Genomic DNA, 22,061 nt, shown 5'->3' with positions numbered 1-22,061 from the left:
TTATATGGTGCAGACTGCAATGCATGCTTGTTAAATAACCCTTAATATAACAAGTTGGTAGGTACTTATAACTTTCTAGTTTGGTTTGATTTATATGATTACTTATGAATATAGAACAGTTACTACTTATCACGATAATAATCAAAGTCAATGAAATTATTGTACCTACTGCTGAAGTATACAGTTTTACAATACAAGGTACACTATATATAGGTAGATTCCTCGTGAACTTTTTTTATAACCCTATAGCATGGCTTGTACTTTTGATATTGGAATGTTTATTAATTATTATATTGTTGGAGTGATTTAATAGAGGTTAGGGGCTACGATCAAGTGATGGCGAAATTTTTAAACTAATCGTCTATCGCCCTCAACTATTAATCCTGATAACGCCTCCGCGTATCTTAGTGGCTAAGTACATGGTATATAGTTATAATGCTATACTTATATTAATGTTATACAGTATATTTTAATATAAAATTACATATATTAGTTTAGGTAATCGAATAATTTGTATAGTACCTATAAGTACCTATTAGGGATGGGCATGAAATCCGAATATCCGAATATTGAATTATCCGAATATCCGGATATCCAAATCCGGATTTGAATCAAATTCTTATCCGGATTTCCCGAATTATCCGGATTTATGGATTTGCTTTTTATGTGACTTCAGACTTACAAATATTTTTAATGTATGGTAAAATAAATTATTTTATTATAATGAAAATTTAAAAAAATGTTATATTATATCAAAGTTCGTATCATAATAATCGTTCGAAATGTATACATTTCAAATAGACAAGTATAGTGTATACCCAATTAATTAATCTTTACTGCATGACCTTCGGATGGTTATTGAAAAAGGATTTTTGAAGATAAGTTAAATTTATCTTACAACAATAATTGTTATCGATATAATTGTTTACTCGAACATGTTCTTTTACAATTATCAAATAAAAATTATCGAAAAATATCAAGTGGAGAGTGGAGACATATTTGTAGGAATAGTATTTCTGTTGCATCAAACGTGTTAACATTGAGTAATTTTACTATAATAATTTTACTTGAATAATCCGGATACTCCGGATAATCCGTGAAATCCGGATATGCCCACCACTAGTACCTATATAGTTAACTCTATTAAAAAAAAATATATATAGTTAGTAGTTATAATGGGGTAAATTATTGAACAAAGTTATCTCACTGGGGTTTTGAATTATTGATTAAAAGTATATATAAAAGATAATCTTATATTATTCATTACCTATGAACAACATTTTTGTAGTATATTAGTTATCTACTATAACACATTAGCACATGATTAAACAGCGTGCCAGTTTTCCTGGCTATAAAACGTTTTAAATTTAAAATTATAAAGTATTTATTAATTAGTTTTTATAAATTTAACATTTAGGGGGTAGTGAGTTATTAGCTAATATCACTAAAACAATCCTTGATATGACACTATATTATAGAACATTTTATTTTAGGCTATATATACATACATACATATATAAACGGGGATACAAAATAAATACGTAATTACTCTGCAGTGGGTATAGTACCTTGTATACATTATATATTATATATATGAATTCACAAAACCTGTGACTAGTTAGTTGTGAACCAGTAAATAGGATAAGAGTTTAATGACGTTAGTGACCGTTTAACCGAAATCGTAGTCCAGTCATTATATTTATATACATATATATATATATATATTATATGAGGCTTGCTGTCGAGTAAAACGAAATAAATTTGCGGCAAAAACGAGTCGCCCAACATTGCGTGGGGGTTGGTTATTTATTTTTTTTTTAATGCCATTTATGGTATCGCGGTGATGGAACACTCCCAAAGCCCACGCTATTCCTATTCTTCTACAGCATCCGGTTTTCAGAATGCATTCGACATTACTTTTAGTACGTAGTACTTTGCCCATGGCGCAGGAATTCGATGGGTGAGGTTTTTTTTACAGGTCAATAATTGTGGCGAAATTTTCTTCGACACTTCAGCAACCTCATAAATGCCTCTTATAATATCGCCTTGCTCTAATTATTATTATTATTAAACAGTAACTTTATCGCGAATCCAGTTACTTTCTAGAGAAGGACTTTTACATCAAACATGATGCCTAGTAATTTATTTTTCAGCTCTATGTACATTTAGAGAAAACTTCAATCCTCTGGCAATCTAAAATAGGTTTTTTGCGTGTTTTTGTAAATATTAAATAATGTTAAGGAGAAATTAGGGAATTGTTTTTATCCCTATAGCTTATCAAGTGAACTATATATGTGAACAAACAACATTTCTCACAAAAATCAAATATGTTTCGTATATTATTTTGCGATATTGTCTCAATTAAAAAAAAAAATTGGTCATGAATACAAATAGTATTGATCATAATATTATTGTCATTAGCTGATAATATGTAATATGTACCTATACATAGTCATATTATAATACACATAATAATAATTACTACACACAATTGACTATACAATATACATATTCTATTATACTGTGTATAATCAATAGTAAAGCGTAGAGTATATAATCATATTATGATTATATTACAGGCAATAGGCCATGGATAATATTATAAACATGTATAGAATATTCCTCCACCTAATATACATTATGTAGGGTTTATACTGAGAAAATTGTATAGTGGTTTACGTTGGAACGTTTTATAACGGAGTAATTCGGACTGTCTGTTTGCCGAATATAGTAAACGTTTGCAAACATTGCGAACTCCATGATCCAGCGGTTTGTCTGTTCAGTTCCAATAATTAATAACGCGGTTGAGTTTTTTTTATACTTTTTTCAATATCTTTATCACGGGTTACCAATATTAAACTTATTTATGACTTATGTGACGGTAAGTTGCATATCTCAACAAGCGCTATTGAGTATAAACATTTTATCAATATGATGCCATCTGACAAATTTTAAATTCACTTTATTTCAAAATTTAAAATTTTTTGTTATTAATGTAAAAAATTTAAATAATATTTGTCATAATATTGTGTTTTAAAGTTATTATTCTTTATTAGTATATTAAGTGACTATCATTCTTCATTCCATTATTCAATGTTATATTTTATTTTTTATTACCATATTTTAAGCTTATTGGTAAAGTATTTAACTTTTTGACTATACTACTATATCATACTTTTCAATCACACTTGAATACAACGTATGTTCCAGCCTAGGTTATTATAATATTATCTAAGTATAAATAATAATAATAATATTATATATATATAATATATATAGTATATATATATAATATAATATTTATATCATTATATCAATACTTATATTATCTAATATTGGCTACCTTGAGTACTTAAGTAGTAAGTAATAGGTAATACATATCGTAATTATTACATTATAATTAGACACGGAATTTAAAGAATGTTGATTTATGAATTAATCTTTGCATGTAGTTAGGTATAAAATAAAGGTTACAATATTCGAATTTTATATACCAATTTATATAGTTGATAATATCAACTTGATATACATATAAAATATGTGAGTGCAACATAATTATTATACTTTTTCTTTATATTAACTATTTTCGACTTTAAGTTTCATCGGCATTGCGACTATCTCTATGCGTATTATTTTTTATGAAACTATTTTAAAATCATTTAATTAGTTATACAATATGTAATGAAAAAATATGTCACTTTTATTTGAACATGTAAATTTCATTTTCTATAGTGTTTACAAGGTACTAAGTAGTAAATGAAAGTGAAAGTGGTAAAAAAAGTAGCCTTACATTTATATAAAGAATAAGCATTCAGGAAAGTGACATAAGTACTTTTAATGATTAAAATCTTATTTTTATTTTGTTCGTCAAACAAGTGTTAAAAAGTCCAGATATTATGAATTATTTAACATTATTATTTGTAAACATCATAATATGGATTTAATACATTTTATTAGTTGTAAATAACTTTATGATGTTATTTTATTCATTTGGAATTAATTTATCTATCTATCTAAATTATAAAAATTAATATAATTTTAATACTAGTTGAAAAATTTAATAGGATTAGGTAATTGTGTGGAATGGTCAATTAACAGCTAGAAATTATACATAAACAATTTTTCTAACTATAACTACTGTATTGGAATATTTTATATTATTTTTTGCATCAATTGGTTTGATATAATATAATTTACAACATATTTAGCCAGTAGACTATCATTTGTGATAAATTATAGGTTAAGTTCTATTATTAAGTCATTGATATGGCCAATAAATAATAGTATTTATACATTAGGTACCTACTGTATTCCATATTATTGTCATAACTCATAAGGTTAGGTTTCATATCAACTATTTTCACATTTTCACGTTTATATATTAATATGATTTATGGCATCCGTCTTTAAGGTGTAAAATCTCGAAGCATTCAGTTTTATATTTATCCATTGGTCATTGCACATTTCACGCATAAATGCATAATGTGTATTTTCATTCAGGGGGGAAATGCAGCACAAGGTCAGTTTAATTGCTGGTAATGCGCGGGCTGATTTATGACCTGCAATATTATATAGTGTGTGTGTAATTTTAAAACATAAATTGCATACAACGTGGGATTTGCACTAAATGAATAATAATAATATGTAAAAGATATTTATTATTTAAATTTCAAATATCTAAGGACAAAATGTCAGAAAATATAAGAGGAATGAGTAGACTCTCAAAAAGAGTAATTATAATAGAGAAATAAATTATATTTTTCCATTTATTACCCATTATCCAGTGTGAATATTTTTGTAGTAGATTTTATACATTTTAAATAAAATATAGTTTTGATTCTTTGAATCTTTAGATGAATTATTGTTATAATAATAATACTCAAAAACGTACAATTTATAAACTAGATTTAAAAAAATTAAATTGACATTGACATAAAAATTTAGTATTGAAATAAAAAAAATAAAAAAAAATATTAGCCTATAATTTTGGGAGTGTCAGCTTTAACATCCATTAGTTGGTCTCTCAGCATGCCTCTAGTATCTGTTACACATGGACTTGGCACATTAAATTATACGTATAATAGGTTTTCATACACGAATCAACTGTAGTCTGTAAGTTGTGTTAAGTAACAAGACTAACTCTCGTAAGTAGGAATGCTTTATTCAATCAATTAATATCCATCGATATTAACGGACGGATATTGTGATAATGTGATGATTAACCTAAACACAGGAATACTTTAAACAAAACATAAACTACAATAAACCAACGGATGCGGACACGCGGTTCATTTCGAATAAACAAATCTATATTTAAATATTGTACTCTTGGACATTCGCGGCGTCCGTGTGTCGAGTACTCGGTACTCAGCGTAACGAGGACAATTATTCGATTTTAGCCGACAGATGGCGTATGACGAATGTGCGGTTTTCTGGTCGTCTTCACTTATCACTTCTTCCGATCGCACACTTATCCAATTCTACCCACTCGTCCTAGAACAATAATAATAATTTTCGTATCTCAAATTCTGCGCTGCTTTGTATGCGAGTAGAATTATATTTTGATTACGATTGTTTTTCGTCCGAGCGAATTATTATTTTAGAAGTTAGCTAGGTAGGCATACATAACTCATATATTTAAACATTTCACATTATATTATCCTTTTGTTGTACGTTGACTGGAATTGCCGTTTTAATAATTGGATGTAAATCTGTTTGGTATGGTATCGTTAGTTTTGTGGTTTATTAATTTGTGTATCCAGGTAATTGGCTCACTCAGTGTTCTATATTTGATCTAAGATTTCTCGACCGCGGTAAAATGGATCAATTTCATAAGGTTGATGGGTATAATTGAAATGTCTACAGTCATAAAATTACTCTCCTTGACTTGTTTATTTCAGAAAAAATAGCTTCTAATATTTTGTTAATGAACCATTGAATACATCCACAGAGAATAACTATGACACGAAATTTACAAATAAATAATTTTTTAGTTAAATTGCTATTATTATTTTGTAGTATAAAACAACAAATTATCTACACACAATAGTTTATAACGAAGGATCTTCAAAAATAATTTAAGGAAATTAAACAATAATATCTAGACAATATCATTAATGATGATGGGGATCGCCAACCTCTTTTCCTAGCAGTGATATCCTCTATTTACATCGTGTTGTAAAATGATAAGTAAAAATAAAAACAATTCGGACCAACCCACTTCCGCGTTTGATGTCTATTATCTAAAAATCGGGACTCTGCAGTAAGCACATGTTTCGTTATTGATGACCGAAAGGCCGAAATGCGGCTCACCGTATTATATACTGTTTACGCAAAATTTCATCAACCCCTAAATATTTCGTATCAATAAGTCGTATCGTATCGTAACAATAACCGAAAACCAGAAACGAAAAATTATGCAGAGTGATATTATCATTATGCCGCGTGAACATCGTCGCCGGTCGGGGCGTCGCGGGAAAATCGGCGGCGGCGGCGGTGGCGGCGGCGGCGAGTTCGTCGGTATCGGTGCGCGACGGTACGCTGCTATGCTAACAGCGTCGGTCCGTGGTCGGCGCCGGTGCTGTGGTGTCGTTGTTGCGGCGTTGTCCCGTTGGTGCTCCTCGTTCAACGTGCGCGCGTACGTTTTTCCGCGGTTTTTCGTTCATTTTTATTTTCCGTCATTTCAATCATCCTCTCAGATTCGGCAAACGAATAATGATGTCGTAATATAACAATATATGCATTATACAAACGGCATTATATTCCCTCGAACTGCACTTTCAGCCGATCAGCCGGTTCGCAATAAAACGTATTTAAATATTTCTCGCTTTTGGACGAGTGTACGCTGTCGCAGCCGAAGTGTTTTGGTTCTCGTTATCATATTTGTGTCGTTGTCACGGGTTCTGCGCGTCCTCCACGTGGCGGCCGTTTAAGGACGTACAGGTAAAACACGTCCTGGTCATCGTAGAATATAGAAAAAAAAGTAGTAGTAGAATAGAGTGTTACTCGGCGTTGGCAAAATATCTAATAAACTATAAAGTCATTAATTTGGCCATCAAGAGAAAACTCGGCGTAGAGAAAATCCTTAGTCATGCCTCATGCTTTCGTTATAATTACGTTCTGTTAGCTGATGTCTGCAAAGATCATCTTGTCGCGTATTATACCTGCCTAGAGTGGTCTTTAGGTCACGGAAGTTCGTGTATTGGAGTAAAACATTCGAAATCTTTATTTTAAAACTTGTTTATTTTTGTATTAAGTTTTAAACTAATATATTTTAACCCGGTAAATAAAATTAATTTGGGAGGTTAGGTTGGGTAAAAAAATATTGTAAAGAGACAAGAGGTAAATAGGTACGTAGATATTGTGTATTGTACCTATACGCATAAATGACGACTTAATCTATACGATTCAAAATGTTGCTATGCTAGTCATATTTTTGGATTATTCTATAAGGAAATCCAAATATGAGGAGCTTCCTGGTCATCATCTTTATTTATATTAATAGTGTTGAGCTTAAAATTTGTACCTACCTACCTAACTGTTACCAATTATACGAGTACTGTACTAGTAATGGCTATAACATTGCAATAGTATGCGTTAGTGACGAATATAATTGTTTTTAGAATCTTATGTGATATCAGTGAAATTATGAAACAAATTACCTACATTATATGTAAAATTCTTGTCTACTAGTTTCAAATCAACTGCTTAATAAAATACTATCGATTTTAATGCGTATAATATGGGAATTTTGCTTACATTTTCCAAGTGACCCATATAATAACCAGAAGTGTAATTGTGCCACGATGTTGCCCGGAGGTATTGTAATTTTAAGTGATTTATATAGTTTTTTCATACATAGATACTAGGAATCGAATATACTAACGATTTATTTTCGTGAAAATTCAAAATACCGACAAATAGTAAAAAAAAAAAATACATCGTTGTAGAGTTGTAGATGCCGCTATTTATGGTCAGCGGTTTCGTTGTAATTAAATTGGATGCATTTTTATGAGTAATCATTTTTTAGTCACATGTATCTGATAGCTGTGGTGCTGCAATGTTTTTTTTTCATAATTTATCTACCTACAAATAAAAATTATAAAAATAAAATATATGTATAAAATAGTTACTTTTGATTTAGACTCGGAAAGTTTAATTTATTTATTATCTAATTGAGTTGTCACATATCGATAACCGTGGACGATCCGTCACTCATGCATGGAAAGGTTATGTTTGATGAAGAAATTACACTAATACACTAATACACTAACTTTGTTTGTTTTTTTTTTCAACCAATAGTATATAAAATTGACTAAAAATACAAAAATTATATTGTGATGAATAATAAACCACATTGATTGAAAAATATATAATTGGTATGTTTTGCTTTAAATTAATTTTGCCTACAGATTGATAATTATTATTCATATGAATCTGTAAACAATAATGGCAAACCATCAAAAACCTATTTCAATTCTACTTTTATTAAATCCAGTTGTTTATTGACCAAGTGTTTTTTTTTTTAAATTGAGGATTACTGAAATGTTCATATTGAGTTTTTTAAAATGAAGCATATTAATTGATATTTCGACAAATCTAAATATTTGTATTTGATTTATTTGATACATAGTAAATTAAATACATAACGAATGTACCTATTTATATTAACATTTACTAATAAGCATGATTACCACCTATTTCTTAAATAATGCAGTTATTTAAAAATTGATTTTTAAATGATTGAACATACATAAATACCATGTTAGTATTTTCAAATTTTTGAGAAGTTTTGTTCTATTTAAGAGAGTACAAACTTCTATTTTTTTCTGAAAAATTTGACGTACCATGATAATAACTCGTATTAGTCATTTTTGAGTTGTTTAACTTTATGTTCTAACGTTCTAAGGATAAAAGGTCCACGGTAATGAAGTTTTAAGAAGGAAGGTGTAGTGATTTAGAAAGTTTTTGTCATTAATATTATTCTATCAAGATTCATTATTTGTAAAAATAGCCCAAGTATAATAAATACTAGTTCCAACATTACTTCTATTTTGTGTTTTTGTTAAATCATTTTGAGTACTTTTTGTCACTTTAATATACAAACATATTAATAATTCGGAAACAACTCATTTTAATTTTTAACTAGGTCTACATCAAAACTTAAAAAAAAATCGTTCTCTAAATAATTTGCAAAAAAAGGAGTAATAAAAGTCCACATTTCCACACGACACCTCTAAAGTATACAAAAAACTCAAGAATTAGAAAAAATTGTCTTTGGGTTTATTTAAAAATTTAAAAAGCGGGTAAGTGGGTATGGCTCTGTTGTACATTAGGGGGTGGGGTGGACCTCTGACTAGGATAGGTTAAATTTGAATGCAATGATAGGTATCATTGTATACGAAAAACGATTCTGAACGGAGACTGTTTATCTGTCTAGGATATACAGGGTGATTCTTTTAAGTGGGTACACTAATTATCTCGAAAAATATTTACTTTTTTCAAAATATTTTTTTACATGGTTTCAAGTTGTTAATAAACCAACGTTTTTCTTAAAAAATTATATTTTTAAATATTTTTTATCCTTATCATTTTTTAAGTTTTTTACTTTTTTGAATGACAACATAGAGTTTTAATTTTATATTCCAAAGCAGAATATTTACTAAGTATATTGATTGATAAAAATCGAATTTAGGACGAGTAGTTTAAGAGTTATATGTATTTAAAGTTTTGACATGCAGAGTAGTGGACAAACATTTTGCGGGGTAATCCCGTACCACTCCACTCTGCCAATCAAAACTTTAAATACTTATAACTCAAAAACTACTAGCCCTAAATTCGATTTTTATGAATCAAAATACTTAGAAGAATATTTTGCTTTGGAATATGAAATTAAAACTTTATGTTGTCATTCAAAAAAGTAAAAAACTTAAAAAATTATAAGGATAAAAAATATTTAAAAATATAATTTTTTAATAAAAACGTTGGTTTTTTAACAACTTGAAACCATGTAAAAAAATATTTTTCGAGATAATTAGTGTACCCACTTAAAAGAATCACCCTATATTATAGATTATTAAAAATTTTCAAATCTTAGATTTAAAAAGAAATTTTTTTTATATATTTCTAGCTTAAAAGTAATTTGCGAATATTCGTGATTTTTACGTATGTTGTCAAAATTTAAATTTAAATGCTTGTAAAAAAAAATGTGACTATGCATTTCTTTTATTTTTAAATTGCTATTGTAAAAATATTTTAGGAACCTTGTATTAAATTTTCAAATCTTAGATATAAAAGGGAAATACTTTATGAATTTCTAGTTTAAAATAATTTGCGAATTTTCGTGATTTTTATATATTTTGTCAAAATTCAAACTTTGAATGCTTTAAAAAAAAATTATTCATATATATTTCTTTTATTTTCCAATTGCTATTGTAAAAATATGATAGGAGCCTTGTATTAAATTTTCAAATCTTAGATTTAAAAAGAAAAACTTTTATGAATTTCTATCTAAGATAATTTGAACATTGCCGTAATTTTTACGTATTAAGTCAATATTTGAACTATAAACGCTTATAAAAAAAAATTATGCCTATGTATTCTTATAATTTTTTAATAACTATAAGAATAACTTATGAGGAACTTTGTATTAAATTTTCAAGTATTTTGATTGGGCCAAAAAATCGACAAAAAAAGAAAAATTATCGACACTTCAAAAAAATTTTTTTAGAAAAATTGAAAATTTCAGTTGTCTATAAATATCTCAAAAAAAGTCAAAATATTTTTAAAATTAAATCATGTAAAGAAAATGCCAATATAAATAACTGATAAAATTTTCAAGTATCTACACTTATACTTTTTGAATAATAGCAAATATTTAAAATCGTTTGAGGATAAATCGTTATCGTTACGCTGTTTCGTAAAAATTTAAAATTCAAACGCACTTAAAATTTTTCCTATAATGATGCTTTGAATTTTCTCTATAGCTACCTGAAGGAAAACTTATGGAAAACTTAGTGTTGTATTTTTAATTCTAAGTTATAAACACAAAAAATTTTATGATTTTTCAACTTCAAAATTACTTGCAAATTTTGGCGTTTTCGATAGATTTCGTAAAAATTTGAACTATAAACGCTTATAAAAAAAAATTGTGACTAACGATTTTTAATTTTTTTTTAGCTACAACGAGAACAACTCATAAGGAACCTTGTATTATATTTTCAAAATTTTTTGATTATCCAACCTAACCTAACCTAACCGATACTTCAAAAAAAAAATTATCATAAAAATCGAAAATTTCAGTGGTCTATAAATAATTCAAAAAAAGTCAAAAATTTGTGAAAATTAAACTGTATATAGATAACACTAACATAAATATTTGGTGAAAATTTCAAGTATTTACAGTGTTTGGTTTTTGAATTACAACCATATAAAAAAAATCGATTTGGTCGAAAACTGGTTTTGCGTAAAAATTCCCGTTTTTCTGTTATTTTTTTTTTGTTTTTCTCGATTTTTTTGAAAACTGTTGGAAAATGTTAACTTTTGACCTCTATAATGCACCAAGGATATTCACTTTTACATCGGAAACCACCTCCAAAGTTTTAAATTGAAGCATTATTTCGACTAGTTATGCTGTACACAGACACAAGAAAAAAAAAACACACACATCATTGTAAAATCAATACATTCATCACTTCGTTCAGAATCTAAAATCAGAATTTTATGAAGCTCATTATTAAAATAACTTGTTTGGGTGATTATGTTTGGTGTATCACTCTATATATTATATTGATAGGTATATATATATATATAGAATGTGATACCTGATGTTTATTGTTTAATATTTAGTAGTTAATACTATCTGATTTTATATTGATTTTATATTGATAAAGGCTAACCTGTTCAGTCAGAATTTATAGGAGTTATGGTTATTGATCATCGACGAATCAAATGTAGTAGATGTCTTGAAAAATAAATAATACGTATATTATATTCTTTAATTATTCAAAAAGCGCGTACAACTTACCTCAATGCTCAATAATGTTGTGAAATGTAATTTTAACGTGAAAATAATTATTGCGTAGTTTTTTACTGTGTAGTTTAAGCCTTTTAAGTTATTGATTTTATGTTAATTTTTTTTAACTTTGAGATGGAATTCTTCACATTTTAATCCAGGTAGGCTGTAATATTATTTGATTTAATCGTTGGTGGTTTACGAAATTCCTTTTGTTAGGTTTCCTTGTTGTATTTTATAGAATAAACAGCCGTATTTTAATCAGATATATGACGAGTTTGTTTAGGTGTGGTAGTATTATAGTATTTTTAATTAAATAATTGTTTATACGATGTGAGTGTAGTATTGTTTAGGAAGAATTTATTATTTATAAGTTGTCTATAGATACTAGTTAATTGACTTTAACATTTTTAGATGATAAAATACAAATTATTTTGATTTAGTGACCATAGATTATAACATATTACTATTTCGTGTAGCTTTATCTATCATTCGGCCGAACATAGTCCTTTTATATGATGATAATACTTTCGACCCAGAGCTCACGTTTATTCATATTTACAAAGTAATTGCCAGTGGTTGGTATTGCTTATGTTTACTTACATAGTATAAGTTATTACATGTTTTGCCTACTACATTGTAATACAATTAAAACTAACACCATTAATACCTAACATTTTTATTATTAAAATTAACTTTGAACAATACATATAATAGTTGATTAAAGAAGTTAACATAAAATTTAATACTATTTATTAATAGAGTATTTTATATTTAGTTTTAAATGGATATGTAAATAATTTCTTGGGTTTGTTGAATATACAGTGTGATCACGATAAGTGGAAACACTCAATAACTATGTGCAGGCTTCATATATTTCAATTCTGCTTTTTCGGCTAACTAATAAACATTATTATACACATTTTCAAATAATTAGACTATTTTTTTGACACTTAACTTTGTGCATGCGCACAATAACTTTTTTTTTTTAAATGGCATGATCCATTTTTGACCACAAATTATTTTTTTTGGTATTTTTTTATGAATTTTAGTGGTTGAATTTCTTTTCTAAGTCAAAAAATGACCGAGTTACAGCAATTTGATTTTACGTTATTACAATAGGTAAACAGGTATTTCATAAATTGGATTAGTTATTTTTATTTTTTTATTATTAACTAAGTATTTTATAATCTGTTATACCCGTGCAAATAACGTAAAATCAAATTGCTGTAACTCGGTCATTTTTTGACTTAGAAAAGAAATTCAACCACTAAAATTCATAAAAAAATACCAAAAAAAATAATTTGTGGTCAAAAATGGATCATGCCATTTAAAAAAAAAAGTTATTGTGCGCATGCGCAAAGTTAAGTGTCAAAAAAATAGTCTAATTATTTGAAAATGTGTATAATAATGTTTATTAGTTAGCCGAAAAAGCAGAATTGAAATATATGAAGCCTGCACATAGTTATTGAGTGTTTCCACTTATCGTGATCACACTGTATATCAATTTCTTTATAGCAAGATATTGTCGTAACTCATATGTATACATATAAATAAAATAAATAAAAAACTACTTTACATTTGAATAAATAATTTATTTTTTGATTGTAAATTGTTTAAATGGGTATTTTTATTGTCAAGCATGTAGACAATTAAAATAATATGTTGGTTTCATATATTTTTAATTAAATTTAGGTAAATAATGTTCCTCTATTAAACATTATAGATGATCATAGATAATAAATCATATTGAATTTGTTTATGACCATTTTACGATGTATTATGAAGTACCACATTTCTACTGTGTACTGGCCGATGAGTTTTGGGCAATTGAGCAATAAATAGAAAAGTTGGTTTTATTTTTAACAGTCATTAATTATACAAATACTATACTTTAAATTCAACGTCAAAGTTATGAATTCTGTTAGTGATTTTCTGAAAAAGTTAAACATTTTTACCAGTGTAATTAATAATCGTGTTATTATATTTTGTTTTTGGGCAATATTTGTTATTTATTTGTTCTAGTTAAAAACTTGGAGTTCAGTTTGACTTGAAATGAACATTTCCTTATTATATAATATCTACCATAACAAACTAGGTACATTTTAAATTGCCATATCTTATTTATACATTTCTCTTTCAACGGAAATTAAATTTTCTTATTCTCGTGAATAAAAAAAATTTTTTAACATAAATATGGTTCATATCTCCATCAAAGGATCGATTATAGGCAAATGAATGTTAGATTATTAAATTAATTTAACTTGCATTTAAATGTGATTTATAAACCTCATATTGAAAAATAAAACTAACTTAAAAAGGTAGAAATTAATCGTTTTAATGTATGAGTAGTATGAGAATGCATTGGTTTAACTTGTATTTCAACTTGCGTGATAAAATTATATTGGTCATTGTCTTTAAACCAAAATTTAGATTATTAAAGTTAAAAAAATATTACTTATTTGAAAATAAAAGTAAGCCATACAATTCCTAACACTTATAGTGTCAGTATGAATTCATCATTTAAAAAATAATTTTAAAGGTTGATGAACTTGAAAAAAAACCTATAGTAATCATAGTAATCAAGTACATATTTTATAATAATAACTATAATTTATTAAAATGTTGGATAGGATAATATGGAGTATGGGTAGTTAAGTACGTGGTGTTTCACTCATTTCACCATATATCAGTATTGTATTTAATTTTCAATCCACATAACTCATATTAAATTACTATATATAATTACTCTATATTAAATTACTTTTTCTAACATAATACACTTTAAAAAAGAGTTCATGATCTTTTTTTCACTCAAACATAAAATGTTAAATAGAAAAAAAACATTACAATACTGATGTAAAAAGATTCATGTTTTAATTAATAATATATGGCTTATGGATATTTTTTTTCATATGTAGAGGTGTCATTTATTTTAATCCTAAATGAAAAAATTCTTAGTATGCAGCTTGACTAGTTAAATTTAAAAAAAAGTATGACTATATATTATAATGTGTATAAGTGTGTATCAATGTTAATTATAGTTCTATTAAAACAGAACGAAAAAAAATAACTTAAACAAATAATATGTGCTTTATTATTAGAGCTCAATTTTTTTATGCTCTCAAATTTGAAGATTATTAGTTTTGTCATGAGTTTTTAGTACGATATGACTTTGAGATAAAAAAAATTACCCATTATATTTTTGACCGTTGTATCCCCATTAATTATAATACCTTTAGTTATTAGTGTAGTTTATAGTTTGAATAATTATTTTTCTATATTTAGTTTATTAAAAACTTAAATAATATATTAGTATTCGATTTATCATTATATATGTATTTAATTAGTGATTCAAATAATTTTTATTTTAAGAAATAATTTACTGTTTTATCAAAGGATATTGTGCTATTAATTGAATATTGTTGTTGGTATGTTACAATTTACTACCTACAATTTAAAATGTATTTTATGTAAATCAAAATTTAGTTACTTGTTGTGTATTAAAAATTGAAAGGTAAAAACCATAAATATCAATAAAATTTATATTTTCAAGTAGTTACATTGCGGATTAATAAAATATGACTTTTGATTGTATTTTTTTCAAGGATTTTATCTTCGATACATCTTTAACAAATTCTATTTGGTTGAATAGAAGTGTTAATAAGATAATTTTTGCAAATAATATTCATATTATTTTTAAATTATGGATGGTACTCTGTTGTCTGTCAACCCTTTCTCATTGCGCTTGAAATTCAATCTCAACATTTGTCATTCTTTGAGTGCTTGTATTGCTGGAGATGCGTAGTAATACTAGAAAAACATTTTTGAAAATTTAGTTAGGATTTATAGGCAGGAGTAGGTAATGTCAGTAATGATGATAAGTAAAGAATTTATAGGAGTTATAAAATAATGTTGTAAGTATTATACATACTTTAATATCAAATTGTAACGTACAAATTAGAATTATTACAATACTAACAAAAAGTTAATTACAGGAACAAATCTCTGTTACTCGATTGTCCATTTAAGAACATATATTTACCATTGTCGTGAAGATTCATCTAATACATTATTATAAAAAAATGGAATTGAGAAAATATACCATTGTTGAGTGACCTCAAAATATTCTGCTTTATGATTCAATTTTGTTGAAAACGAGAGAATAAAAAACATATATGAAAAAGAGCATTTTTTTTATTTGCTTCCGTTTTTTCCACTATGACTTACCACCTTGATTATGTTTGAACAACATTTCGTACATGATATACATACTTAGTATTTATACAATATGCATAGTACATCATGCATAAATCTAAATGTAAGTTTTTTCATTTGGGAATTGATTTTAAATTATTCTGTGTGTCTATATTTTATATCACAGTCAAAAAAATGAGAAACGTCCGACATTTTTTCAATTGGATTACCTATAGTAGTTTTTACTTATTGTAGAAAAAAAAAAACTTTCATCATATTACCACTGTCCTCGAAATTGTGTGTAATACAAAACGACTTATTCATATATTAGAGCATATTTCAGTGAATCGGGTAAGTTTTTCAGTTTCTTCTAAGGGCAAAAACTTTCTGATCTCCACGATTTCAACCTATGTAAAAGTTTTGGATTGAAAATAGCATAATATACATATTCATACTAGAGCACACTCACGGACATTTTTTGCGATAATGACAAAGGTAATACGAACAAAGTGAATTGTATTTCGTTATCTGATGGTACTATGACGCAACGGAAATACTTCAATATGTTTCCATTTATCATGACATAGTAAATGCGATGCTTCGTGTTATTGTTTTTCAAGAACAACAAGGAAAATAATGCCTATTTCGGCTATCTCTGGACCAATATCGAAAACATATTCAATGGATATAACTTAGAAACTTATACCTATGGTTACCTATGATTCCCTTACTTAATTGATGTAGTTACTTATATGAATACATTTTCGGAGCATATTCACAGGCGATTGATAACTGTTGTATTTAAAATTTAATTAATATTCGACGAAATTCATAGAAATTAGTTGATTCTGATGAATCGAAAACTATGAAGAATAATATACTTCTTTTTCAGATTAAAATATTGTTGTATTTAATTTTACAAAATATTGTGCGGCAATGGCGGGAAGTGAGATATTTCGGTCGCGGGCGACGTGTGTGGCCGCATTTCGCCTAAGACCAACTTACCTTCCCGCATGAGCACACGTACTATTTTTTCGTCACGCCTTTGCGCTCATCATCATCGATCATGGCAAAGGTAATGCAAGGATATATTTAACTACCTGACCATTTTACGAAAACAATTTCATGGAAGAAATGTTATTTTATGCTGGCATATCAACCATAAGTTATAAACTGGTTGATACACTTATCGGTAACATTCAATGCACTACTTATGCAGGAGCTGTAAAAATTAAATAAGTTTAAATGATTACGTGTCATGCGAGGAGGTTATAGCATTGGATATAAGATGTAACCAAAAGTTAATGTTTTGCAAGGACCGTTGGATCAACTTTTTGAGATTTTCACTTTACCACCAGCCCCTTTGGGAATTGGCACATTACTACCTGGCTTGACAAGAAAAGGTCGTTTTCCAATGTTCCAACTATCATTGAAAACTAAACTTCGGTATAGGTGTGATAAAAAAATATTTATCATAATTAACTTGCACTTATTATTATACAAAATAATTGAAAAATACAAAACAAATTATGAGAATATTTGACATGGATATCGACTGAAAAAAAAATGTTTTTACATCTTCATTAATGCGTGTTGTGGGGAAATAATTACAAATAAAACCAAATTCAGTCCTGCATTTATTATATTTTTTACGGGACGGAGGGGGGGGGGGGTGGTTAATATGAAAATAAGCAGTTAATTTCGTTTAGTATTTAGTGACATACAGTGATAAGTGGGTGTGTGAAATACATCAATTTCCAATGAGGTTAAAATAAATGGCTTCATCATTAATAAAAAATAAAAATAAAAATGTATAACTATACAATAGGCACTTATTTTGATTATACTCAATGAACTTTCTTGAAAAAAAAAACAACATTTTAATGACGGGTTTTATTCGGATACTTAAACGCGTTTTGCTTTATTGTAATCAAAAGTTAATTAATAACTGCATTTAAGCAACACAGAGTACATTATTTTATATTAAGTGCTTCGAGAAAAACTATTGAATTATTGACCGTATTTTGCCTTTTCAAATAATATATGTTTATTAAAAATATTAAATACATATAAAATTTGTTAGTATAAATAATAGGTTTATTTTTTAGTTAATTTCAAACAAAATACTAACAAAATTGAATACTATGGGAAAAATACTAACGACATTTGGACATGAGAATATTTGATTTTATGGAGTATTTCTTTCAACTAGAGTTTATCTAGATTTTTTTTTAAAAAAAGGAATTTTTTAATCAACGATTTTATATATTTTCCATGATATGCAGTTATATTTAATTGGATAGTATCGTTAATTTTAATATTCTCCTAAAAGAACCCACATAGATTAGAATATATTTTGTATTATATAAATTATTGATTTTATATAAAATAAAATGACATATTTTTTATAATATATTAGGACATGCGTGGCATGTATATTGTTATTATTAAATTGTAGACTTTCAAAGTCTTCAAAGTATATAAATACAATTTAATATAAATTTACAATTACAATCAGATTAAAATTCAATAACTACAATTTTCTGAACATAAACAATACCAGCTCAGTAGTTCGACGTTTAACTTTAGAAACATTGCAGTGGCCATCAATGATGTCTTAAAAAATTAATTAACCTAAATAATTAATAATATCAGTTAGTAGGCATTAGTCTCTGGATTTATTCCATTTGTGTTTCTTTTTTTGCCAATTCCCCTTTGATGTATATGTACTACGTTTACTTTGTGTACCTACAATAAACCAGCATGTTTGCCAACGGTACAATATAACGAAAGTTATTGCGCAAGTCATATTATTATAATTATTATCATATTATCAAACTTCCAGACGGTTCACACCACGTGGATAACGAATGAGATTATATTTTTGTGTGAGACATGGCGGGAAACGAACTCGTTTCTTAAAGTTTATATAAAGTCAAATACTATGCAAGATACCTACCGACGTATATGACAAACGAAAAGTTTATCCCGCATCGGCGTGTCTTGTATAATAATACGCGAGTTTACTTATTATACCTCACCATGATATATTATGTCGACGTGCAGATAAAACACTCCCACGCGAGCCTCGAAAATAATATAATATTTAATACAGAGGGATTCGCCAAAAACTGATGCGGGAGTATTGTCGTGTACATTTTTTTCAATTTGTATTTGATGAGCCTGTAGGATACCTTTAATAATTACAATAATAATCTTTACGATTTTTTGTTTTTTTTTGATTATATTTTTTATCCGTTTGTTGACGATGAATAATTTTTATTTCCTCGTCTTTCGTGAAATAACAATGTTCTAATGTACAATAATAAATTCGGACATACGAGACTAATTCACTGATTTCTAATGGCAACAGAAGAAACCCCCATTATGTGTAATTTGCGTAATCGCTTTCATGGTAAAACACTTTGTAACTGAAAGCTTGAATATACGAACTTGTCCTGACAAACAATCAAAATCGATGAGTACCATGATGACATAGCTCTTAGACTAGAAACCGAATATATCTTAAAAATGATCGTGTTTTTAAAAGCATCTGAATTTTACAATTTAATTTAATAATATCTCTCTTTTATTTGTAAGTAAAAACTGTGTTTACCATAACTATAACTGATATTGTCACCCTACTAAATTAATTAAAATATATCATTCTTATAAACACACCTGTAACAACTGTAATTACTATAACTAATTGCTATAGATTCCGGGTTCTTAGGATCAACAATAATAATAATAATGTATTATTTATTATTATTATTATTATTATTATTATTGAAATTAAAATAACAATTGTAATAATAATAGATAGATAGTTACCACCATGACCGGCCCAAAACATTTATTTTATTTTAGACACAATTACACCATTTCGACTGTATCAATTAAAATATAGTGATATTTTAATATATTTGTTTACAACATTTTTTTCAGGAAATTAAATTTTAAATACGTAATATTGTATAATATGTAATATTTTATTATATCTTTAACTGTTCGCCAAAATAAAATTTTTTTAAATTATTTAAATAAACGAATTTGGTCAAATAAATGAATTAATTTGTAAAATTATTGAACGTGAAATATTAATTATCAATCTGGCCAAATTTAACTTAAATTATTTCCTTTAGGTAATAATTAAAATCTGTTTTCTTTTAGGTTTCTTGATATATTTTTATTTCTATATTCATTAATCACTAGGTAGTTATTATAAAATGTATTAACAATAAGCTAGTAGTAAAAATGAGCGAATTTAATCGGTGAATTTAACTCGACTGTTCATATTTTATTGTACCTATGTACCTACTATGTAGTATATATTATTATATGTATATAATAGGTATATATATTTGACTCAAATAAGAGTCATCCAGCTATTCAGGTACTGAAAAACTATGGAAATCAATATAGTCTCCCATTAATTAAAGCCTTTCAACTTTAAAACGTTAGACTAAACTTGAAGGTATAAATAGAAAATGTTGTTTTTATTTTTTATTCTATAATAATTAATAATTCACAATAACAATGCACCAAACCATATTCTTATTGGAAAAATAATTATTAATTTCAGAAATATGTTATAAGATTATACCCATCCAAACCTTCTAAGCTCTAACCTCTCCTCCCTCTCACTCACATATAACCCAATCTACTACCTTAAACGAAAATTGCCATGAGATCTACTAAATATCTAAAGACAATTCAAATACATTAGTTAGTCAAAATTAAATATCTATCAGACACATAAAGTTTGAAGTAGTTTCATTGGGCACCCTCTTTTATCACGCCACCATGCCTTGTACAAAATAATTAAAAACCATCAAAATTATCTATTGTAAATATCAATTACAGATTGTATATTATTTTATTTTCTCTAGGAATAAAAAAAAAAATTATACCACATATGTACTTTTATAAATATGTAAGTTTTTATTCAATTGTTTACATCTCGAAAGGCGCTCAAGAAGATAATTCAGGAAATGTGATATTCTCATCTGCCAGACGCGTTTTGTGGGAATATTATTGTGCTACTGGTTAGTTTTCGCAATAAGTTTTTTATATTTTAGGTTTATCATTAGTCGTCGTAGTTCTAATAGAAACCAGATATTTCCTTATAATTATATTATTGAAATTTAGTACAGAAATAATAATTATCTACTTATGTGGTATAATAACGTCTATAGAAATTGCAAAATAATCCAAAATTCTTTTAACAAAATTATTTGTTACTACTGCATAATTTTAAAAAGAATTAGTGACATTACATTATATTACATCGCATAATAGATATTATCAATTTCCTAATTAAAAATTTGAAAAAAATGTTGGGTAGATTATATAATACATAATTGATTTAATCATGGATCTTTTATCTTTTATACGATTTGTATCAGATGTCAATTTTACTGACATAAATATATAATATAAATTTATATTTTATGAATATGTATATCACATCACGTGCAATACTATTTTATTATTATACTCGCTGCCGGAAATTTTAGTTTTGTATATGGGATTTTATGTGTTAGGCATGTAAGATAATTAAAAATTGACCGTTATCGATGAACTTAAAAAACAAATTCATATGGACTTATGAAAAGAGTGATCATATTTTTTTTTATATTTCATGTTAATCGTTTAGGCTTTGTGTAAGATATTTCCGATCCACGTATTTGTAGTGTTTCTCGTTGTTTTGTTGACGACTTCAAATGTTTATCACGATTTTTTTGACTGTATCGAAACTGTATGAAATGTATAATGCAATATTTTGAACGAGATAATTTCATATGAATATTTTACCGCATGCCACTAAAATCACACAGATCAACAACAA

The 22,061-nt window shown here is 27.0% G+C and overlaps 1 protein-coding gene across 1 annotated transcript in view; it reads left to right on the top strand.

Moving 5' to 3' along the window:
• The first annotated feature begins 6,566 nt into the window (after window positions 1-6,566).
• The window catches only part of KCNQ (KCNQ potassium channel), a 280,998-nt gene continuing 265,503 nt past the window's right edge, over window positions 6,567-22,061 (top strand). The window contains exon 1 of the mRNA XM_089219918.1: window positions 6,567-6,942. The gene's annotated coding sequence lies outside the window, so the exon portion shown is untranslated. The remainder of the gene's footprint in view (window positions 6,943-22,061) is intronic.

Source organism: Diuraphis noxia, unplaced genomic scaffold, assembly GCF_037042655.1.
Source record: "Diuraphis noxia isolate RWA-SAM2 unplaced genomic scaffold, SU_Dnox_SAM2 contig0002, whole genome shotgun sequence".
Classification (NCBI taxonomy): Eukaryota; Metazoa; Arthropoda; class Insecta; order Hemiptera; family Aphididae; genus Diuraphis; species Diuraphis noxia.
This window is presented reverse-complemented; position numbering and strand designations above follow the sequence as displayed.